Raw genomic sequence first — 5531 nt, 5'->3', positions numbered from 1 at the left:
TGATGATAATAATAGTAATAATAAAAGTATCCATAATAATAATAATAATAATAATAATAATAATAATAATCATGAGGATGATGATAGTAATAATAATAATGATAATAATAATAAACACAACAGAAACAACAAAAATATGAATAACCATAATAATAACAATAAAAATGAAAAAAAAACTACAATAACAATAAGAATAATGATAATAGGAACAACAACAATAACGGAAACAATAAAAGCAACACTAACAACACAATAGAACAAGTCCAGAACAGAGAACAAGCAGCCAGGGAGAAGGAGAACAGCTGATTACACGCGATATTACTACAAGGAAACTGTGACGTAATATTACGTTTTGTGGTTGGGTTTAACACGATTTTCTGCGGGGGAAGAGGGGGGGGGGGTGTAGGGAGAGAGAGGGGGGGGTGAGGGGAGGGGAAAGGACTGCCTGGAGGCGTGGTTTTGAAATGGAAAGAGGTATTAAGATGTTGTGGGAGGGTGGGGGGGGGGGGGGGCGAAGGAAGGGAGGAGAAAGAGGGTAGGGGAAGGTATGGTAGAAGGGGGGGAGATAGGGGGGAAAAAAGGGAGTGAGAGTGGGAAGAGGGAGAGTATGATGGCGAATGGAAAGCGAAAAAGAGGGAGAATAAGAGAGGAAAGATAGAGAATGTTGAAAGGGAAATGGCAAGGAGAGAAGGGGAAGTTAGAGGGAAAGAGAGAGGGAATGACGACTAAAGAGATATGGAGAAGGGAGAGAGATAAAGAGACAGGTGTAGAGAGAGAGAAGGAGAAAGACAGAGAGAGATAAAGAGAGAGAGAGAGAGAGAGAGAGAGAGAGAGAGAGAGAGAGAGAGAGAGAGAGAGAGAGAGAGAGAGAGAGACTGAGATAAACAGACAGAGAGCTGAACAAATAAACAGGCAAACAGACAGACATATAGATAAACAGAGACAGGGAGAGGCAGACAGACGGAAAATGAGTTAATGAAAATAAAAAAAAATAACACTACCTTTTAAACTCAAGACGAAAATCGAGAAATGAACCACAGATACATTCCAGCACGTTTTCCTTAGATTTTTAAAACAGCGAAATGACACGAAGCAAACTATGATCCTCAACACGAAAGGAAGAGGAGGAGGAGGAGGAGGAGGAGGAGGAGGAGGAGGAGGAGGAGGAGGAGGAGAGAAGAAGAAAAAAAGAAAAAGAAGAAGAAGAAGAAGGACGAGGAGTAGGAGGAGATGAAAAAGAGGAAGAAGAGCAAGAAGAGGAAGAAAAGGAATAATAATAATAAGGAAAGGAAGAAGAACAAGAAAGAAGAAAACAAATTGCAATCAGATATTATGAAGCAAACCGTCATTCTTACCCCTCCCCCTCCCCCCAAAAAAAACAAAAACCTTCACCTAAAAGCCTCCCCCCCCCCCTCGAACTACCTTGGTAACCGTCAGTTACCTGTTACTATAATTATCAGCGTGGTCAATATTTAGTTCTCGAGACCCGCCTTACGTACTTTCGCTGGAAAGTGGGGAAAATGGTTGGAGAGAGAAGAAAGATACTTGCAGTCATAAATCTCTCTCTCTCTCTCTCTCTCTCTCTCTCTCTCTCTCTCTCTCTCTCTCTCTCTCTCTCTCTCTCTCTCTCTCTCTCTCTCTCTCTCTCTCTCTCTCTCTCTCTCTCTCTCTCTCTCTCTCCCCCTCTCTCTCTCTCTCTCTCTCTCTCTCTCTCTGTGTGTGTGTGTGTGTGTGTGTGTGTGTGTGTGTGTGTGTGTGTGTGTGTGTGTGTGTGTGTGCATGTGTGTGTGCATGTGCGTGTGCGTGTGCGTGTGCTTGTGCGTGTGCGTGTGCGTGAGCGTGTGAGTGTGCGTGTGCGTGTGCGTGTGCGTGTGTGTGTGCATGAGTACGTGCGTGCGAAGATAGACAATGACCGAAAGATAATGCAAACCACGACACCAAACTCAACAACACGGCTCTGTTCACCGATTCATGGACGCCTTCAGATCGCGATTGAAGGCAAGGTTTCGCCCGCAGGAAACAGCCCGCGAGCAAGCACACGGCCGCCTGCTGAGAACTCCTTCGGGACAACGGAGCTTCGATATGTTCCCGGCGTGAGGCAGGGACGTCGGTTCTCACGATTCACAAGTATTGGGGGTTCCTGACGAGCTGTCGTATGACTCATGCTGGTCTTCTGGTGAGTCCTTATGAGTCAGGGTGGCTTTCTGGTGAGTTGCCATGAGTCATACTGGATTTCTGGTGAGTCCTCTTGAGACAAGTTGGCTTTCTGGTGAGTCTTTATGAGTCATACTGGATTTATAATTCTCATGAGTCAAGTTGCCTTACTGGTGAAAGTTAACCGTTGTTTATATGTCTCCATGCTTTGCCACGATTAGTTCACATAAGTTAATGTCTAAATAAATAAAAAAAATAAAAGTCCATTATCTTTTTATTGATTACCCAGTGGAAATCATTCCCTACAAATCCCACATCATGATTTTTCAAATTAAGATTTACCAAACAAACAGCAAAGGGAAGAAAGTCACAGGAGCCTCTACGTCCGAGAGCAACAGCCTCCGGAGAGTCACCATCTTCACTATTGGATGGTGAAAGAGCGTGAAATCCTGGTAAAAGTGCAGTCCTAACGAGAATATCGTCGTGGCGAGAGTGAAGTTCTGCCAAGAGTGCAGTTCTGGCGAGAGTGAAGTTCTATCAAGAATTGAATATTAAGCGTGCAGTCCTGGCGATAGTGCTGTTTTAGCAAGAGTGAAGTCCTGTGCAATCCTATCAACCATATAATCCCTGGCTAAAGATAAGTCCTTGAAAGAGTGCAATCCTATCAAATAATAAAGGGTAATCCTATTAAGCCTGCGGTCCTGGCTGAAGAAAGAGAAACCCTATCACGACTACAATCCTATCAAAAGTCCTATCAATCCCAAAGAGATCAAAATCCTATTCGGAACAATCCTCCTCCTCCTCCTCCCCTTCCTTTTTGCCTTAGGCTCCACTACGTTCTCACGCCCCAAGACACGCCGCCCTAGTGACGCCTTTCCTCTGCTATTTCCGATGTATCTTGTAGGCGAGGATTAGCCGCCATTACTCGAGTCGCAGGAGTCATGGCCGTGGGAACGAGCGGACACCTGCAGCCACGCGCGCCGTCGGGAGGAGGACTCGCAGAAGGAGGGAAGGAGGAAGGTGGTAGGGCGAGGAAGGAGGGAGGAAGGTGGGAAGGAGGAAAGGGCAGATGGGAAGGAGGGAGGGAGGGGAAGATGGGGTGAAGGGGAAGAGAAGGAGGAGGAACGGAAGGAAGGGAGGGGAAGATAGGGTGAGAGGGAAGAGAGGAAGAAGGGAGGGGAGAGAGGAACAAAAGGAAGGAGGGAGGGAGGGAGAAGAGAGGGAAGAAAGGAAGGAGGAAAGGGTAGCGAGGAAGAAGTGAGGGAGGAAGGGGGAAGGGAGAAGGATGGTGGAGGAAGGGGTAGATAGGGTGAGGGGGAAGAGAAGAAGGAGGAAAGGGTAGAGAGGAAGGACGTAGTGTGAGAGAGGTGAGGGAAGACAGGAAGAAGGGAGGGAGAAAGGGGGAAGGGGGAGGGAGAAAGAGAGAAAGGGAGAAAGGAGAGAGGATGAGGGGGAGGAAAGTGGAAAGAAGGAGGGTGAGGAGGAAGGAAGCGGGAAGGCAGAACGAAAGCTAATTCCTTGTTCGTTTTGGTTTTGGGACCAAGAGATAGAAATTCTCTCTCTCTCTCTCTCTCTCTCTCTCTCTCTCTCTCTCTCTCTCTCTCTCTCTCTCTCTCTCTCTCTCTCTCTCTCTCTCTCTCTCTCTCTCTCCCTTCCTATCTCCCTCCCTCCCCAACTCCCTCCCTCATTCACACTTCCACGCAGCATATATAAGCGAGGGAACCAGCGGGCGGGCCAGTGTCCTCGGTGTGTAAGGGAGCGTGAACAAAGATTCGTCTTTTCTCTGCTCCGCCTCCCTTTCCTCTCTTCTACGTCCTTCCTCTTGTTCTCCTCCTCCTCCTGTGCCTCGCTCGTCCATAAACCACTTTGGACGTTTTTTTCGATTCTCCTGTTGGCAGGTTTTCACTTTGTTTTCTTGGTTTCCATGTTTTATTTATCTTTTTTACCGCGTCATCGGATGGTATATAAAGAATGATTAAAAAAATCCACACACAAACACGTCTCATAAACACTTATAAAGTCTTACAAATTATGGTTTAAAAAAGAGAGAAAAAAAATAATCCACACACCCACACACACGTCTTAAGAACACGGGCAAGAAGAGAGACAAAGCTGGGAACTCTTTCGGGTAGTTTCGAGTTGCATCCGGAACGGGGAGGAAGTGCCCAATTTCCCCCGTTGTTTCGATCGCTGCTGCTGCCCGCGTTCTTTCTGGCGCTGCAAAAAACTTTTCTTAAAAAAGGGAGGAACAGGGTGATGAGGGAAGGTCTAAGGGAGGGAGGAGGGAGGAGGTGTAAAAGGATAGTGACGCAGCCGAGTGTAATCGTGAGAACTCGGGAGGCTTCCCTTTAACCCCTCGATCGTTGAAGGGTTCAAACAACAGATGGTCACGTGACCTAGACCTTGTAGGGGTTTCTCTGCCTCCTCGTCCTCGTCCTCCCCCTCTCCTTTCTTCTCCATCATCTACTCTTCGTCGTCCTCATCCTCCCCCTCTTCACCGTCCTCCCCCTCTTCCCCGTCCTCCCCTCTTCCCCATCCTCCCCTCTTCCTCCTCCTCTTCCCCTTCCTCTTCCTCTTCCTCTTCCACCTCCACCTCCACCTCCACCTCCACCTCCACCTCCACCTCCACCTCCACCTCCACCTCCACCTCCACCTCCACCTCCACCTCCACCTCCACCTCCACCTCTACCTCCACCTCCACCTCCACCTCCACCTCCTCCTCCTCTTCCAACACCACCTCCCCTTCCTCCTCCTTCAGCGCCCCTCGTTCGTCCAGCATTTGCCAGTCTTCGCAGGCGACGACCCAGCCCTCTTCCAACCACCGAAATGAGTCAAGCGCCTCTCGTCCGCTCGAGGGTTCGAGGACGCGGGCGGACGCAGCGAGAGCGACGGAGAGGAGCAGCAGCCGCCACGTCGCCAAGGTTACCTCGAAGCGCTCATGTGTGGTCAGGGGGACGGCGTGGGAACCGGCAGCCGCCATCGAACAACCGAGACAATTACTGTTTCCCGAAGTAAACCACTGTATGCCCCGGTCGTGCCGTGGGGCATGGGGCCTCGGTTCCGTCCTTATTTTCTCTTCCCTTGCCAATATGTTGTGGATCGCGCTGTAGGCCTCGGATTAATGGCATGTGGGATATTCATCGCCTCTCTATGTTGCTCGAGGTGAAGGTCGGGGCGGAAATCACATAATGTCTCACAGATTTCAAAAGCAAGAGTGCACATGGTAATTTCCAACTTGTGATGTTGGATACAAAATAAAAGGGTCTGGAGTCGGTCCCAGACAGCTGCATGTTGTCCTGCCACATGCCTTCATAGCAAGAGTTCGTGCGGAAACCAGCGGAAGTAACATAAATACGACCACGTGAAAAGAAGGCAAT

The sequence above is a fragment of the Penaeus chinensis genome, chromosome 40 (assembly GCF_019202785.1).
Source record: "Penaeus chinensis breed Huanghai No. 1 chromosome 40, ASM1920278v2, whole genome shotgun sequence".
Classification (NCBI taxonomy): domain Eukaryota; kingdom Metazoa; phylum Arthropoda; class Malacostraca; order Decapoda; family Penaeidae; genus Penaeus; species Penaeus chinensis.
The sequence above is the reverse complement of the archived record's forward strand: the minus strand, read 5'-3'. Positions refer to the sequence as shown.